At 37.4% G+C, this 19,718-nt stretch overlaps 1 long non-coding RNA gene across 1 annotated transcript; it reads left to right on the top strand.

Moving 5' to 3' along the window:
- Positions 1–13,768: 13,768 nt before the first annotated feature.
- On the top strand, positions 13,769–19,248 carry LOC127846862 (uncharacterized). Its single transcript, XR_008033692.1, has 2 exons — positions 13,769–14,381; positions 15,389–19,248. It is a non-coding gene; the product is annotated as an uncharacterized LOC127846862 (long non-coding RNA).
- Positions 19,249–19,718: the final 470 nt, after the last annotated feature.

Here is a 19,718-nt window from a genome sequence, read left to right as displayed (position 1 = left end):
TTTGACCTGGAAGATCATCAAATATAATTTTATAGCCTTGTACCTTTCTAAAACTTATTGCTCAAAAGTTAAATTCTTCCATTCAGGAAAACAGAAAAGTAACTTGTCAAGATCACTCACCTGGAGCTCAAACACTGATGGCTGCTGTAGTTTTGGTTATTAGAAGCAGAAGGTACAACTTTCTTCACTGTGTTGGACGTCTGACGGTGCCCAAACTGACCATAACCGTCCTTCTTTTTACCAAGAGTCAAACCTGAACCAGGGCCTCTTGTATACGGCTTTTGCCTCCATCTCTGGTAGCTGGTAGTCCTTCTTCACCTTATAGGACTTGAGGAAAAAGATTTTGTAATGGATGAGTATTTTCCAATCTTTACACTTGTCCCATATTTCTTAAGTTCTTTGCTAGCATCATCTTAGGAAGTCGTCGGAACATTGCAAACCCCCGAATACTTCTGTTTGAGAAAAGGCCTCATAAGGTATCTACGCCTTAACATTAAATTGTACTTGACATAAAATGGTCAAAGAATCAGAAATCAAAGTTTTGACTTTGGTACTCATGAAGTGTATGGCTTCAAGACCTGTGCCAACTCTAACAGTCAGGAAGCATCCCAAACATAAGAAGATTCTGAGAATCTCGAATAATTTTGTCAGTTGTTTGAACTTTCCTATTCCTGACTAAATCACCCAAAATCTCCTCATTGACTCTAGGGGCTGACAAGAACTCACAGTCCGAGGGAACTTTGTACTTCTCTATTGTCTATTAACCTCACACTGTAATGTGCATGAATCATTAATCAACTTGGCCAGAGACTTCGAAATGGGATCCCCCTTCTCAGGATTGAGCCTTCAACAAAGGCTGAGGCCAATTATCATCATTTTCAGATGAGGTATCATTTTCATTCAGACTTTTCTCATTATCATCCGAGAGAGAACCCTGCCTCGCATTGTGACTGTTACCATTATTCAAGCTCTTAGAATTATTACTGGCCCTATCACGATTGACCAAAACAGAACTATCCGACTCCCAGTCGTGACCATCTTGAGACAATTCAAAGGATTCTGTGACCGTCTGTGAAGAACGAGACTTATCTATGCCTAAATTAGATCTCATTTTATTGTAATTCTCTTGTGAAATACCTGCTAAATTGTTCAAATCAACCAAATTAGATTTGCTTCCTGAAAGTTCACAGCCATTTGCATTATGGTCAAGTGGTCTATGCAGATCGTTTCCGTTATTTTCGTTAACAACGTGAACAACCGACCTGCGAGGGGCCCTTGGCGGGAAAACTGATCCACTTCTATTTTGAGAAGTATTACTATCCCTGAGGGAGCTTTTTTACGGTGTGAAGCTGAAACAGGTGAACACCGAAAAATTAGAGGAATCTTTGCAACCTTGACTTTTATCATTATTATGGTCGGACACCACTACTGGAAGAGACATCCTCTTACCCCTTCTATCCTTAGTACGCCTCGACATCGTCGAAGGCAAGTCCAAAAAACAAGAGGATTGCGTATGAGTTTATGGCTCAGCTAAAAATAGCTGTAAGAAACAACCACTAAAAGAATGCAAAGCATTCAATAAAAGCATTCAAGAAGCACAAATAAATGCAAAAATTTTAACACACCTCAAAACCGCGTGGTTGCTCACCTACGAAGACTGTACCAGTCTTCTAAGACTAAAGAAATCTATGAGAATGCAAGTGTTATAGTGATTTATATAGTCTGTTGGTCAGGTGACAGGTCAGTTTTTGACATTTAAAGAAGCGTGTTTATGATTGTCGCTGAAGCGAATCATGCTAGTATATGGAAGGCCGTTACATAGTCTAATGAAAATAATTAGGGATGCAAGAGGTTACACAAATCATTAACCGGTTAACGTTTTTCCATAACCCGTTAACCGAAACGCATTAAGTAGATAAAATAATTTAGAGTACGTACAAAATGTCATACCACTCGAACCGCTCTGTAGAAACAAATTATTTCATATTTGAAATCGCTTGCGTTGATAACATGCCAGTTTCGTAATAAAATGAATTATAAAAAATATTTTCATAATTTTGATAATGTATTCTATATATTTGATTTATTTTTCCTGTGTAAATGCATAAGAGTAAAAAACTAAAGAACTACACAATGTTCATTTTAACGTGTTATTAGCTTATTTTTGGTTGGGGCCGCTTTAAGTACGTTCGCGCCGTATCGCTCACAATAATGGTGTGTTCCTGTGTTCATTTTGTTATAATTTTTCAAGCTCAAATTGGCTTAATATAGAAATGTTTTTTCCCTTTCAATTTGACGTAAAGTGGGTCATGTGTGTTCAACAAATCCGCATCTCTTTTTATTCGATAATTGCATATTTTGTTGTTTGCATTTTAGCGTTTGTAGCCGAATTTGTATCGTTTGATTTTCATTATACAATTAAAAAATGTGCGTAAAATTAAGGACACAAATAAAATTAATTTTGAATGAAATGTAAGTTGAATATTTAATATAATCAGTGTATTTATTTAATAGGGAAGTAACTAAGTATTTTGATCTCATATACTGATAGTTACGTATGTTTGTCGACGTACCATAGCGCGCAAATTTTACGCAATTACACAAATATTAAATTTAACGGGTTTATTAAAAAAAAAAAGATGTTTATTTATTTAATTAGTTAAAGATTTGCTTTCTTAAATAGAACTTGCATCGGACGGTAGTGGTGGAATTATAGATGTAAATTATCATAATGATATTAATTTTTGATAAACAAAAACGACGTTAACTCGTCATGATTTTAACTACGAATGCAATTCTTGATAAAATTGTTACTTATTAACACAAAATTTTCGCGAGCAATCAGTGTTGGATATTGGTGAACAAAACATCAAAATTAGCCGTCCAATGTCTCAACTGTTTGTTATCGCAGGTTCAATAAACGTGTCAATTACGTCTTCGCTAATAGCTCCCACTCACCGCAGTTCGCTAGTTAAATTTTAGCGAGTCAAAAAACCAATAGTGTCAGTTATCAAAACGTACCCCCTATTTGTTATCACAAAGGTATTGATTAGTTACTTTATTACTTTGATTATTGACACGTTATTTATTACCGTCGATGGTGCAGCATGTTGTTCGAACTAGTCACCAGCGCAAGTTGGCAGTATGTCATGCGAAAAAATTAAAATCATACGAAATATTCCATGAAAAAAAAAATCATAAATTTTTTCCAGGTTGACCTGTACCCGAAAATGTAACTGGTTAACTGGTCGTTTTGGAAGGTTAACCGATTAACCTCTTGCATCCTTAAAAATAACGCATCAGAGTGGGCATAAATCAACTGTAATAGTTAGCTGTAAAGTTCATAAATAAATTGCACTCCTGTCATATCGTGACATCTTTGGCACTGCATCGGGTAATATCATTTTTTCATCAACATGTTTAATGCAGACCTGTTTACTTCTACGGATTCGCCGTAGTTACTACGGATTCTTTGGCTAAACTACGCACTACGGATTTGTACTGAAAAACTACGGATCGGTCGATCAAAATGGTCAAATTTGGGTTTTTAATCGTACTTTCGCTTATTTTCGGTCATTGCGGGTAATTTTTCAATCAAAATCATTTTGGGGCTTGCGTGGTAAAAAATGTTAAATTTCAAGCCTTCCGGGGACAATGCAGAATATCATTGACCCGAATGTTGGCATTTTAAACATGGCGAGTTCTTCCAAACGGCCCGGTACAGAATCAAACGCCGATATTGACATACCAAATAAAAAAGTTACTTAAAACAAAGTCTCAAAAGTACAAAGAAAGTTATAGAGAATACTGGCCATGCCTCGGGCCGTCCTTAAAAGGAAAACAGAACTTCACTGTTCAACATGTACATGTACCATTGACTTTTCGTGTGCTCATGAGTCATGGAGGCAATAATGACTAAGAGACACATTGACTGGCAGGGCCACATGAATTGGAAGATGATCAAATCTTCAAATAAAGACATTTTCACTATGATGCGAGGATCAAGCTTCGAGAAGGACTTGAAAATACCAATGCGGAGGTTATTATGTGCGAGTTTATTGCACAGATCAACTTGTCTCTAACAACGGCCTTGACTGAAACACTAAAAGTTATATTTCCTGATTCAGAAATCGCTCAAAGTAGGTTATAGTTTAAAAAGCATGCATACAGTTCATTTTATGAGGCACAGCTCTTTGTATAATTGTTAATAAGCTATATGAAACCAACTACAGCTTCGATCTCTATCATCTAAGTGCATGTCGTACCCAGTCTTTTTTGCTACCAATTAATTTGGTATCTTAATGCCTCTCAAAAAATGATGTCAAAATGTATGTTGTGGTAATGGTTTGAACTTGTTTCCAATCAGAGAAAGCTGACACATGTTAGAGGAATAGTCAATTTGATCTCATCAACTTATCATTTGAGACAGTTCTTCAACAATTATAAAAGATTATTACTATCATTGAGATAGAGCGATCCTCTGACAACCCTGGAACTATAAAACTAAACACAGGTGAAACCTTATATTATAGTGCTGTTTAGCAGGGTAGTGTGCACATCCACTAAATAATAAAAGTTATAACGTGATTAACAGATAAAATTAATAGAAGCTAAATTCATCTAATGCTTTATGTACCGTTAAACTGATATGTGATCCAGTCATGCTGTTTATATGCTCTAAATGATTGAACAGTTAAAACTACTGACAACAGCCCAAAACTACTGAGAGATGCCCTTTAAACTACTGAGAGGCAATCGGTAGGGTAAACAGGTCTGTTAATGTAAAGTCGAATTTTTACACCAATATGAATTTTTTTAAGAAACCCTGGCGAATATGTCGCTCGGGGGACATTGGTTGATATCATGTTTGGTGCAAAAACTTTTTCACTGGCGTACCTTTAAAGAAATTTGTAAATAAAGTGCTAAATAGGGAACAAATCTCTGCATTGTCGACTTCAAATAGCCATATTTCAATAAATCCTAAATAATAATAACCAGGATTTTTCTAACATACATGATAATACCTCCTTTGCATATACCTAAAGATATTTTAATTTAAAAATGCCTATATATAATTATAGAACTGGATTTACTTACCCTACTGAAATTCAGCCAAATTTATCGGAAACTTTTCCATGCAGGTCGAACTTTTCACGTCAGTTCGGTTTTCCGGGAATCTAAAGGCATAATTAATTTTGTTCCACATTCTGCTCAGGATTCTGTACCTCTAAAGCCTGCACTTGTTGAACATCGTGCTCAAGATTCTGTACATTTGAACGACACGCTTCTTTTACATTTGTACTTGACCTTGACAAAGAAATGGGTGGGTCAAAAGTATATGAACATCCATCATGTTCAATTGTGACATTGTATGAACTTGGCTCCACTTTTCTCATCATACATCTATTAGGTCATGTATAGATGCATTCATAATTGTATTTCCAGGTATAGTTATACATTCACCCAGTCCATGTTTGGTTGTCAGCACGCCCACAATCAATGACTTCCCATTGTTCTCAGTCCCACAGATCTCAGTGGGACCATGTACAACAAAGCATTCAAATTGTTTGCATTGGGGCAATAAAAACTCATTTTCATTTTTATCAAGATAACATACATCTCCAATTTGAATGAAAGAAGGTACGAACTCTTCAAAAATATTGTTAGGATCATCAGTATCTTCATGAAGTATTGTTATGCCCCTCTTCGAAGAAAAGATGGTATATTGTTTTGCACATGTCGGTCCGTCGGTCTGTCGGTCCGTCGGTCCGTCCACCAGATGGTTTCCGGATGATAACTCAAGAACGCTTAGGCCTAGGATCATGAAACTTCATAGGTACATTGATCATGACTGGCAGATGACCCCTATTGATTTTCATGTCACTAGGTCAAAGGTCAAGGTCACAGTGACTCTAAATAGTAAAATGTTTTCCGGATGATATCACAAGAATGCTTAGGCCTAGGATCATGAAACTTCATTGGTACATTGATCATGACTGGCAGATGACCCCTATTTATTTTCAGGTCACTAGGTCAAAGGTTAAGGTCACAGTGAGATAGTTGAAATAGTAAAATAGTAAACAGTGAGATAGTTGAAATAGTAAAATTGTTTCCGGATGATAACTCAAGAATGCTTACGCCTAGGATCATGAAACTTCATAGGTATATTGATCATGACTGGCAAATGACCCCTATTGATTTCAGGTCACTAGGTCAAAGGTCAAGGTCACAGTGACTCGAAACAGTAAAATGGTTTCCGGATGATATCTCTAAAATGCTTACGCATAGGATCATGAAACTTCATAGGTACATTGATCATGACTGGCAGATGACCCGATTGATTTTCAGGTTACTAGGTCCAAGGTCAAGGTCACAGTGACTCGAAACAGTAAAATGGTTTCCGGATGATAACTCAAGAATGCTTACGCCTAGGATCATGAAACTTCATAGGAACATTGATCATGACTGGCAGATGACCCCTATTGATTTTCAGCTCACTAGGTCAAAGGTCAAGGTCATAGTGACTCAAAACAGTAAAATGGTTTTCAGATGATAACTCAAGAACGCTTAGGCCTAGGATCAAGAAACTCCATAGGTACATTGATCATGACTGGCATATGACCCCAATTGATTTTCAGGTCACTAGGTCAAAGGTCAAGGTCACAGTGACTCGAAATAGTAAAATGGTTTCCTGATGATAACTCAAGAATAATTAGGCCTAGGATCATGAAACTTGATAGGTACATTGATCATGACTGGCAGATGATCCGTGTTGATTTTCTGGTCACTTGGTCCAAGGTCAAGGTCAGAGTGACAGAAAACGTATTCACACAATAGCTGCCACTACAACTGACAGCCCATATGGGGGGCATGCATGTTTTTCAAACAGACCTTGTTTCACACGTATCTATGGAATAAGCACTAATAGATGTCCAGTTATCACTATAAGCAGACTGATGGATGCGTGTGTAGTGACAATCTCTTCATTTTTGTTCCCTTCACTTCTATCAGTATCAAACAAAACTTGTATCTCATCCTGTTTAGAAGAACTTGATTCAGTTGGGTGTTCACTTTTCTTACACTTAGTTTTAATGTATAGGTAGTGTTGGGATGCAAACATTCCATATGATTTCAAAAAGTCTTGATAGGAACACTAATTTCCATGTCTGTCTTTGGATTCCATTATCTTGGTTCCATCATACTGAGATAAGTGAACCTCCATGTCTTTCAGTTAACCCTTCTGGCTCTTCCACTCAGAAAAGAAGAGATTTTTCCCTTACTCAGGCAAAAAGTCAACATTCTGGGTTTCTTCAATAGAATAAGTAATTGTTCTGACACCTCGACCTTGTTTCACTGATTTATCTTGTTTGTAGCATCCTTTTCCATTGTTCATGCCCCCCAAGGAGGGCATATAGTGATCACACTGTCCGTCTATCCAACTGCCTGTCCGTCACACTTTGCGTTTAAGTTTCGAAAAATGCTCATAACTTTTATCAAAGCGTTTTTCGGGGGCATATGTCATCCTATGGAGGCAGCTCTTGTTTCCTCTTTGAAATGAAGCCATCCAAAGTGAACCTTGTGATCTTTATGTCTTCCACCCTTTGGAGGACCTTTCATGTGTTCAGATGGCTGAAATGTATCAAAGAAATTAATTAGTAAGAAATTATAACACACCTCGAAATGTGTCTTCTGATATGGTGCCCCTACTAATAGAAACATGCAGCACAGGATTAAACATCATCGACTAATGCACCAACTGATGGTGGAATTGCTCATTCTGAGAGCAGATACATAGTCATACCAAGGATTACACACTAGTAGACTTTTGTTACATGTAACAGTTAATATTCGTCAGCACTTCAAGCTCATTCCCATGAACTTGCTCCAAATGTCGTGCAAGTTTAGGATATATGCACACATGTATTTTATCCCATATCCTCTTGCCTTCATTAGTCTTTTTTGAAGTAGCTACGTGTATGATTTCTTTCTGTACATTCACTAGTGGGATACTGGATTTTCCCATTTCAACCTGTTCTTTGTCTCCATCTTCTTGTATGGCATTTGAACTTTCTTCCATGTATATGGTCACAGTGCCTTGTTCTGGATAAACTAAGCTTTCAGTATGACTTTCACTTTTATCTAATGGAGAATAATCCACATCATCATCATCAGCAGCATTATCATCATTATTAACATCACCATCACATGAATATTCGGCAAAGTCATCAGTAGCCATTTGTTGCTCTTCAGCATCGCTAAAAAGTAAAAACAATTGGAATTGTATTGTTTATGAAAGAAAATCTACCAATATTTTGACAAAAGCCTTTATATCAGTATTAGATAAGTACCGATATAATGGTAATGACACCTGTCTGCTTTTTTATGCCACCGGATCGAAAGATCGGGGTATATTGTTTTTGGCCTGTCTGTCTGTCATTCATTCATTGTGTGTGTCCCAAAACTTTAACATTGGTTAAAGTTTTGCAATAACTCTTGCATTATTGAAGATAGCAACTTGATATTTGGCATGCATGTGTATCTCATGGAGCTGCACATTTTGAGTGGTGAAAGGTCAAGGTCATCCTTCAAGGTCAATGGTCAAATATATGGCTTCTAAGCGGCGCAATCGGGGGCATTGTGTTTCTGACAAAAACATCTCTTGTTTATTTATATATGTATGTGCATGTATGTTCACACATATGTCAATGTATGTTCATAAAATACAGTGAACACGTTGAACGTCTTACATGGAACCTACATATAGTTTGAGATTGTAGGGGGCAGTGTGAAGTGTTTTGTGCAAAAGCAAATATCGAGAGGTGAACAGAAGACTGTTGTGACTCATATTAAATAAAGAAGGAGATACGACAGTTTTCCGATATAACCTTCCATTATAAAACTTTCATTTGCACTGCAAAAACCTTTGCGGAACCAGGAGTGTCTCTAGGTCGAGCGGGTCCTTGGGTCGGGATGTACTCATTTAACATGAACAGCTTTAACATTTCATTGATTTTATTGCGTGCATGTCATTTCAATATTCCTTAATAATTATACCCCCATTACCATAAGTAATGGAGGCTATATAGGAGTCAATTTGTCGGTCTGTCCCGAAATCTTGTCCGGGCAATACCTATGTTGTTCATTGTGAGATTTTCAAATCATTTGGCACATTTGTTGACCATCATTGGATGGTGTGTCGCGCGCAAGAAGTACGTCAATATCTCAAAGGTCAAGGTCACACTTTGAGTTCAAAGGTCAAAAATAGCCATAAATGAGCTTGTCTGGGCCATAACTTTGTTATTTATTGTGAGATTTTAAAATCATTTGGCACATTTGTTCACCATAATTGGACGGTGTGTCGCGCGAAAGAATAACGTTGATATCTCCAAGGTCAATGTCACTCTGAGTTAAAGGTCAAAAAAGGCCATAAATGAGCTTGTCCGGGCCATAACTATGTGTGTCGTTCATTGTGAGATTTTAAAATCATTCGGCACATTTGTTCACCATCACAGCACAATGTGTTGCGCAAAAGAATTACGTTGATATCTCCTAAGTCAAGGTCACACTTTTAGTTAAAAGGTCAAAAAGGCCTTAAATGAGCTTGTCCGGGCCATAACTATGTCGTTCATTGTGAGATTTTAAAATCATTTGTTCACCATTATTGGACGGTGTGTCGCACGATAGAATTATGTCTATATCTCGAAGATCAAGGACATACTTTGAGTTCAAAGGTAAAAAAATTGCCATAAATGATAATTGCATAATAATTCTTAAAACTCGCCATAAATTAGATTCTCTTTTTTTGTTAAGACAGCATGTAAAATAGTCTGTGTCAGTGCGGCACGTAGGGGTATACGCCACGTTTGCGACAAAGCTCTAGTTAATAAATGTCGTAAAATGGGGCCAGTTGCATTGGTTGAAGTTCAAATAAGTATACAAGAATATTATTGCTAAAAAACAGATTATTACCATGACACTTCTGGTTAAGTTAGACATGTTGTATGCTGAAAGAGCAAAGAGATTTTACGCATAACGGCCCCGATTTACTGGTTTGAGCGCCTTATATAGGCATCAAGATGCTGGAACTGAATGCTGCATTGCTGGCAGCCATCAGATGCTGTAAGTACCGAGGCGGTACTTTGGTTAAACTATTATAAGAACAATAATATTGTGAACAATACTTAATCACTTATTAACATATGCCACATTATAATAAGCGCTTTTCATAGATAACAAAAACATTCAAATAACTACACCAAACATTTCACAGTTATAAAGACTTATAAAGGTTTGAGGTGTCTAAAGCTCCCCAGCATAACGCCACACAACCTGTTAAATAGTGCTGCATAGGTGTGACTTTAACGGACTTGAAAATGATTCAATTGACATGTTATGCATAATTATCGTAAGAATTCCGATGTAGAGACACATATTACAAGTATCATAATTTCAGCTTTGACACATACAAATGTCAAGCTATGCTTAATAAACTGTAAGTACTATTCAATTATGACAAAAGCTCTTGTATTATAATTCGGACAGTACTAAGTTCGGACAGGTCCACCCAGGCTATTACACTCTCCCCACCTTAAAGATTTAAACTTCTCCTGAAGTTTGATAAGCAATTTTAAACTGTACATAACAGTATGATAACAGTAAATTGTATATACAGGTTAAGGCACTTCACAGTGTTAAAAGATCAGAATTTTCAAAACTTCTCCAGAAGTTTTCACAAACAATATTTAACCGTTCAAAAAAGTATGATAACAGTCAATTGTATAAACAGGATAACGCATAATAGTACTGGGTATTATCATAACAGCACTAATTGAATAAATAACTTCACATTGTTAAAAGATCAACATTTTTGCATAACATACATGTAGTTATATAATCACTAAGGCATTATCACTTTCAGAATTTCCTGGATCAATCAATCTGTTTCAGTCCAATGCGACATGGTTTGATTAAAAGCACAGTTTCGGTTTCTTAAGTCACACATTGTAAAAAGTCCATTATCATAGTCCATTTAAATTCACTTGGTCCATTTTCATTTTTAACCACAATTGCAAGTCCTTTGTCTAAGCACAATAAAATGTTAATTAGAATATACTGAAATGTCCATTTAGATAAAAGTCCATGTTAATCTGCTTATCACACTGGGAAAAACACTATAAACATTTAAATGAAATTATTTTGACTTTTTAAAAAAGTCCTTAGAATTTTATCATTTATTGTCCCCTACCGGTGACTTATGGTTTTCGCTCTGTGTGCCTGTCTGTGTGTCTGTCAAACTTTTCTGGATCCTGCGATAACTTCAGTAGTTCTCAATATTTTTTCATGAAACTTAAAACATGGATAGATTACAATATGGACATTATGCATGTCATTTTATTTTGTTCCTATGTCAAAAATTATGGTTGCTATGGCAACAAATAGACTAGAAATACTGCTGAAAATGGTGTTTTTTCTGATCTTGCGATAACTTTAAAAGATCTTCATATTTTTCATGAAACTTGAAACATGGATAGATGGCAATATGGACATTATGCACGTCATTTCATTTTGTCTCTATGTCAAAATTTCTTGTTGCTATGGCAACAAATATATTTTAAAAAATCTGACAATGGTGGAGCCGATAGGGGACATGTATTGCTTGGCAATAGTCTTGTTAAAATTCCTGTTCACACACACTACTGTTGCTTCACTTTATGTTCCATGTCCTGGCTAGTCCGTGGCAAACTGGGTGGCTTGGATGGATACGATAAATAATGGTAAGAACTTCTATTATAATGTCCATGATTTTGACTTGATTTAATATTATGCATTAACTTTCACACATGTATTATGAGTACTTAGTACACATCATAGTTCATTTGCTATGGTTTGCAGGGGCATTGGGCTTGTTGGTTGACTCTGTGTTGAGGCGCCTTGGAATGTGATGAAGTTCATCGAAGATGGAAGGTCTGGTCGTGGTTGTAGAGGGGAAAGAGTTGATAAGTTGTAGTTTGCTGGACTCTGGGTATGGATCTTGATTGATGGCAATGCGTCTAACGTCTTCATAGTTCATGACTTACATTTTGGTTTCAAGAGATGAGACTTGGAGAATTGTTCCCGGGAGCACCAAAAAGTTGTACTTGAGGAGGAGGGTCCTTTCCATGGGATGGAAGCCGGTTGCTTGTTCCAGGAGATTTGCGGCATATTCGGCGGCAAAAGCTTTTTGGTCTGGAGTAAAAGATGTCCAATTCTTGGGAGGCCATTTAAGAAAAGGGCTGATGGAAACAGATTCTTCTGGTACGGAGGTCCATTTACGTCGTCCTAGAGGAAGGAGGGGCATCGTGCCATCGAGAAGGAGGTTCTCTGCCATTTTTGCTGACGACTGAATGACTGTGGGGATGTATATGGGTTTGTTTGTGGGGTTGTAGGTGGGTTTGTTTGTAGGCGTGTAGGTGGATTTGTTTGTAGGGGTGTAGGTAGGTTTGTGTGAAGGGGTGTATTTGTGGTACGTGTTGAACACAGTCATGGTTGGGTGATAGGTGTGTTGTGGCGAGTAAGGTGATGTCTGGGCGGGCTCGGGTTCGTATTAGGGTGTGGCTGAGGTCGGAGGGATTCTCGGGTCAGGTGATACTGGATTGTGATATGGTGATTCTGCGGTGCAGTTGCCCGAGTCGTGTGTGGATGATGTGTGTGTCTTGTCGTCCAAGGATATAGGTGTTGGTTATCTGAGTGATGTTGCAGAAGATGGGCATGGTAAAGATGCTGGTGTCTTCTGGGGGTTGTCGGTGGTTCAGTGGATGTTGTCCGGTCTGTTGGAGAAGTACTACTAGCTTTCATGACCGTTGTTGGGGAGGATGTGGCCGGTACAGTGGTCTTCTGGTTGGTGGCTGATTCTGTGATGGTTTCCGATGTTGTTCTTATGGTTGGTGATTGATTTGCAGATAAGCGTGCACAATGATCTTGTGGTGGCATGATTGAGTTAATGTAGGTTTCTGGTATGTTCAAGGAGTTGATGATGGGTTCTTGGTGCTGTGAGTGATGAGGCAACCGAGTCCATGGTCCAGAAGGTGGTGTGAAATGTGCAATTCTAGACATCATTTTGTAAAGAAGATGTGTTGTTACGTCAGGATTTGTGATGGCGGATTCCTTGATTCTGATTTTGAAGACATTGACGTCTGTCGTTACATAAATGATGATGATGATGCTTTTGATGGTGTAGTTGGGGTTGTGTCTTGGGCGTTTTGTGGGACGAATGCTGGGGTTGTCTGGGAGAACTGACCAACCGTCATTCCACTGGGATGCTCCAGGGGTGCGACCAGAAGCCCAGCGGATAACCGAATCTCGAGCCGCTCTGGCTTCTTCAGAGTCGTAGAGGGGATATGTTGGTGTAGACGGCAAGATAGGAAAAAGGATTTCGTTCATAGAAGAAACAGTTCATGGTAGAAAGAGATGTCGGTGGCAGGTCATTGTAGATAGATGGATACTGTTCTTTCACATGCCGAGACAGGTCTGCTCGAGCAGCTGGAGTTTCACTTCTTTATATTGCATTGCACAACAGTTTGATGTGTGCTGTGTGGATGCAGTAGCGTGTATCCCCGTACATATCTTCGATGTTGTTATATTTTCAGCCTTCAGAGGCTGGTGGCGGTATTGTGTTTTTATTAGTATTTTGTTTATAATGAGAATTCAATACTGCTCCAGCAGCTGGAGTTTCACTTCTTTATATTGCATTGCACAACAGTTTGATGTGTGCTGCGTGGATGCAGTAGCTTGTATCCCAGTACATATCTTCGATGTTGTTATATTTTCAGCCTTCAGAGGCTGGTGGCGGTATTGTGTTTTTATTATTATTTTGTTTATTATGAGAATTCAATACTGCTCCAGCAGCTGGAGTTTCACTTCTTTATATTGGACGTGACGAAACTCTTGGGGACGTTCACGATAACACCAAGGGCAGATGACTGAGATTTGTGAGTGATTCACTCTGATCATGTGGTTTGACAGATCCCTCTTGGTGAGGAAAACGGCAGGACATTCTGTACAGGGAAACCGAGTCGAGTCCTTTGTTCGATGTGCAGATACTGGATATAGAATTAAAGATTTCATTGTACTCTCTCACATAATGCGGTTTTTATGCTCCCCAAAAATTTTCGGGGAGCATATAGTTGCATGTTTGTCATTCCTTCCTTCCTTACTTCATTACTTCCTGCCGTCACACTTGTATTACAGTTTCTCATAGCACCTTCAATACTTTACCGATCTCTTTCATATTTGGGCATAATCCAACACATAAACAAAAACATATGGAAGAGGAGTAAATCGCAGGAGGTTGATCAGTCTACCTTATTACTCGGTCGAGCTCAACTAAGGAATATAAACATAAGGTACGTATACGCTTTTCACTTCAATGCTGTAATTCATAGTATATTCCATCTCGTGTCATGTAACTCAGACCTGATATCGCAGCTCATATAAAATACTCTTTAAAAGGTGTTGACCGGTTTGTAATTGTTGTTGTGTTTGTTCGTTTTCGCAAAAAATGAGCAAGTTCTATGATATAAAATACTATTATTTTCTTTTGTAACCATTTGCCAAGGGACCACCTGCATTATGAAATTATAATTGATTGTTTCTAATGTTTACTTGAAGTGCAGACAATCACTTTGGTAGTGGGGAAGATTTGTATAATGTTAGACGATCAATGTGTATTGGTTTTGCAAATGCATTAGAATCCTTTGACTAGATATACAAGGTCATCCACTTGTGGGTTAGGCTATCGGGACCTTTCCATCTTGGCGCAAATTTACTACATACCCCTGGACGCTTCGATATGTCATGTAACCACACTGCATCACCGGGATGTAGTAATCGTTTCTTTGCATGAAGGTCATAATGTCGTTTCCTGGACAATATTTTGGATATCAGAACTTTACAGGCTGTGTCGTGGATGAGTTTAAGCTGGGCAAGCAGTCGGATGGTGTAATCTGTACTGGATTCTGTAGAATAATGCGAAGGATTTGGCGAAAGTCCCACCAGCGCTTGTAATGGTAAAATATTCTCATGTCAAAAAACATTTTGTTCGGTGTTTGGCCTGTACTGGTATGAACTGATGACCGATACGCCATCATGACTTGTTGAAGATACCGATCCAAGTCCTACTGATTTGAATTGAAGTACATGCTAAGCATAGTTCCCAAAGAATGATTAAAACGCTCGACAGTTGCATTTGATTGGGGTGCAATGGCGTAGAACGGGTGTGATGTATCTGTAGTAATTGACACATCTTCAAATAGTTTTGAGACAAAGATTGTACCTCTGTCTGTATGAATTTGCATAGGAACCCCAAATATGGAACTAAAGTTATGCAGAAATGCTTTTGCTATTGTTTCAGAAAGCTGATTGGGAAGAGCAATTGCCTCTGTCCATCGGGTTAAACAGTCACAAATAACAAGGACGTACGAATTACCATCACTGGTACGAGGAAGAGTGCCAAAGATATCAAGAGCCACTCGTTCGAAAGGTTCAAGTGCGGGAACAGAGCCAAGCGGGAACAGAGCCAAGCGGGGACTTGGAGGGTTTTATACGGCTTTCTTGCTGCACATGAATAACATTCAGAGCAGAACTTCTCAAAGGAGGACTTTATCCCAGGCCAATAGAAAGTTTGCTGTACCTTTGCCAGCATTTTGTCAGTGCCAAGGTGAGCTGATGAGGGGATGTTGTGCATAAAGTCAAGTAGCTCAGGTCTGAGGATAAATGGGACTAGCAGTTGCTTGAAACTAATGTTGCTATCATCATATCAGGTGCAAAATAGACAACAACCAAGTAATGAAAGTCTGTCCCACATACGCAAGAGAGTTTTGGTTTCACTGCTTTGATCCATTACTTGGGACCATGTTGGGCGCAAGCTGGATTGCATGAGAATATGATTATGAAACTTAGTGAAGGGTCTTGTCTTTTTTTGACTGGATATCTTCTAATGACCAGTTATCTAGTAAAAGTGGCGAGAATTTGAAAACAGTTTGACTGCGAGTAACAACTCTGACATCAGCACTGGAGAGACCTGAGGGAAGACTCAAATCACATTGATAAAAGCCCTGCGTCAGTCACACAGAATCTACTTGGATTTTATTCATCGGCAAACTTCTTTCAATTTTTTTAAGCAACTGGCTGAAACTCTACACTACTTAAATCTGCTGTGGGATTGATTTATATCTTACAATATCTGTTTCAATTCGCCATGTCTGGGATCAAAGACTGAACTATCATTTTGTATATCAACAGTGAGCAATAAAAGCCGCTTTGACTGTTAGCCAAAAGTGGTTAAGCGCTCAGTAGTTGATCAGGACGTTTTAGGTTCGAGCAAAGGACCGCTCAATAATGTCATTGTTTCTTCATTCTATACATAGATGGTGACGTTATTGTCACCTCTATACTAAGACGCATCACATTCCCCTGGTTTGGGGAATTATGCTTCCACCAAAGTAGTTCTGCGTAGGAATGAAAATGTCAATAATAAAATAAAAGTCGTTTTTTATTGGTGTTTAAAATGGAATGTAGTTTAAAGAAATGTTATTTCACTATGTTTAAATGTGATTTTGAATCTCTATTAAGACTGATAGCGATTATCAGAAGCATGATTACCTGACCTACTTTCGCTTTCACTTTACACTCTTAAAAGAAGTGCTACCCTCAATTCCTTTCGCGTTAGAACACAGGTCAGAAAGACCGGTGTGTACACAATGATCGTTTCTTTGAATATGGAAATTCATCTAGATTGCACAGTGGACCGTATTGAAAATTAGTTACTAAAACTTAACTACCAGTTTTGTTTTTAATAATCAGCAACAGATCAATATGTAAATATCCGACTTCTTTCATTATTTTTAGCTCACCTGAGCACAATGTGCTCATGGAGAGCTTTTGTGATCGACTTTTGTCTGTCGTGCGTCATGCGGCATCAACATTTTGCCTTGTGAACACTCTCGAGGCCACATTTATTTTCTGATCTTCATGAAATTTGGTCAGAACATTTGTCCCATTGATACCTCGACTGAGTTCGAAACTGGGTCATGCTGGGTCAAAAACTCTGTCACTAGGTCTAAAAAAGAAAAACCTTGTGAACACTGTAGAAGTCACATTTGATGCCCAATCTTCATGTAACTTTGTCAAAATGTTTGTCAAATGATATGTTGGTTGAGTTCAAAAATGGTTCCGGTCCGTTGAAAAACATGGCCGCCAGGGGGCGGGGCAGTATTCCTTATATGGCTAAAGAGAAACTTTGTGAACACTCTAGAAGTCACAATTTTTTACCAATCGTCATGAAACTTAGTCAAAACATTGGTTTCATTGATATCTCGGACGAGTTCGAAAATTGTCCAGATCATCGAAAACACAAGACCGCCAGGGGGCGGGACAGTTTTCTCTATATGTATATGGTGAAAACATGTAAACACTCTAGAAGTCACATTTTTCGTCCAATCTTAATGAAATTTGGTGAGAACATGTGTTTTCAGGATATGACTGTTGAGTTTGAAAATGGTTCGGATCTGTAAAAAAACATGGCCTCTAGGGGGGTCATTTTCCTTATTTTTATATAGTAAAAAAAGGAAGCTTGTGAAAACTCTAGAAGTCAAATTTTTCGCCTTATCATCATAATGTTTTTTTTTTAACATCAATTTTATAGATATCTAGGAAGAGTTCGAACATGGTGTTGATGGGTGAAAAAAACATGGCCGCCAGGGGGTGGGGTAGTTTTCTCTATATGTATATAATGAAAACATGTGAACAGTCTAGAAGACACATTTTTATTGCCCAATCTTCATGAAATTTAGTCAGAACATTTGTTTCCTGGATGCGACACTTGTGTTCGAAAATGGTTTGGATCGGTAAAAAAAAACATGGCCTCCAAGGGGGAGGGTTCTTTTTGCTTATATTTATATAGTAAAAAAGCTTGTGAACGCTCTAGAAGTCACTTTTTTTCCCTAATCTTCATGAAATTTTGTCAAAACATTATTTATGTTGATGGCTCGGACGAGTTTAAAAATGGTCGTGATCAGTGGAAAAACTGCCTTGTAATTGTTTACTTTGTTTTTATTCTTATAATAATAATTATTTAAATTGCAATTTTTAATAACTTTTAAATTTTATTAATGATAGTTAATAATTTATAAATTCATTAATCATGAATCAGGTATTTTTTTCATTGAATGATAATTCTTAAGACATGAAATAAATGCTTTAAACTCTCTGTAAGTGTGAATGCAGATAGTTTACATCAGTAGTCAGTGCTGCATCTCTTCTGACCAGTGCTTATATTTACCTGGATACTAAGAATAGCAGTGCTCTCATTTATTTGGATTTTTACCTACATTCAAAAACTGGGTATACAAGTGAAAGACTAATGTTAGATCCCTAGTCCACTAATTGAAAGTTTGGGGTTAGTGGATTACTAACCTGCCAGACCTGTTTATTGTAGCAACTGTAAGTATATGGATGTGAGATTAATGTTCTAAGTTGAAATTTCACTTAGTCAAAGTGACTTAGTCTTATTTTTCTCTAAATGAAAATATTGAATTAGTGATTTACTGTGTTTCACTAACTGGGAATGTTAAGTTAGTGGAGTTTGTTTAGTTCTTTTATCTAAGTGCAATTATTAACTAAGTGATAACTAAGGCAAAGTGACTTTGTATTTCTTTTCTCTAAGTGAAAAATATTGAGTTAGGGATTTAATAAAGAATAGGACTTAGTGAATTTATGCAACAACAAGTTAGTGTTTTTAATAAGTCATGAGTGAACAAAGTGAATTTATTAAATGACACATCTCAGCTAGTCTTTTAATTAAAGTGACTTAGTGTGTTGTGATTAACGCAAGTTATAAGTGATTAATCAAAGTCCAAGAAATGTATTTAAACTGTTTGTTTTCTTTAAGTATCTTACATAAGACGTAAGTGAATATAACAATGAAAGTGAGTTCTTAATTATTTGTTTAGTGAAAGTGAAGTTTGTGAGTGAATTCAATTATAGTGATCACGGGTGTTTGTTTATCCTAGTACTTTATACAGGCGTTTGCCTCATACTGAACACAAACTGTTGACCAAGTTAAGACATAAAAGTGTATAATTGTTTTCGAAATCTTGTTTTAACTATGATTAACTTTTGCAAGTTTATGAAATGTATTTATATATGAATTGTTTGCATTATTGCTTAATTATAAATGATGAAAGTTTGGAAAGAATAAAAATAGTTTAGTCACATTGTTGTTGATTTTTCTTGTGCCTCAAGCTAGGCTCAGACGAGCTCCAGTAGCTTTTCTCGTCACAGTATGTGATAAATAAATAATAATTAAAATTATTGACTTCATTTAAATTTGATAGCCGGCATGGCGGGTGAAACACTTCAGTATATAGTGAAAACATATTACAGTCTAGGAGACACATTTTTTGCCCAATCTTCATGAAATTTGTACATATCTTGGGAGAGTTCAAAAATGGTTCAGGTCTGTTAAAAAACATGGCCACCAGGGGGCCATTTGTTGTTCATTCTTCATGAAACTTGGTTAGAACATTTGTTTCATTGATATTACGGGCTGCAAAGAACAGGTCATTTCTTTTTATCCCAGGTGATCGACTTTGTGCCTTTCAGGCCCTCTTGTTTAGAAATATGAAGAATGATTTATTTCATAACCGCAAGTACATATTAAGCATGTCATCTTCTGATGGAAT

This window comes from Dreissena polymorpha, chromosome 1 (genome assembly GCF_020536995.1).
Source record: "Dreissena polymorpha isolate Duluth1 chromosome 1, UMN_Dpol_1.0, whole genome shotgun sequence".
Taxonomy (NCBI): Eukaryota; Metazoa; Mollusca; class Bivalvia; order Myida; family Dreissenidae; genus Dreissena; species Dreissena polymorpha.
The sequence above is the reverse complement of the archived record's forward strand: the minus strand, read 5'-3'. Positions and strand labels throughout refer to the sequence as shown.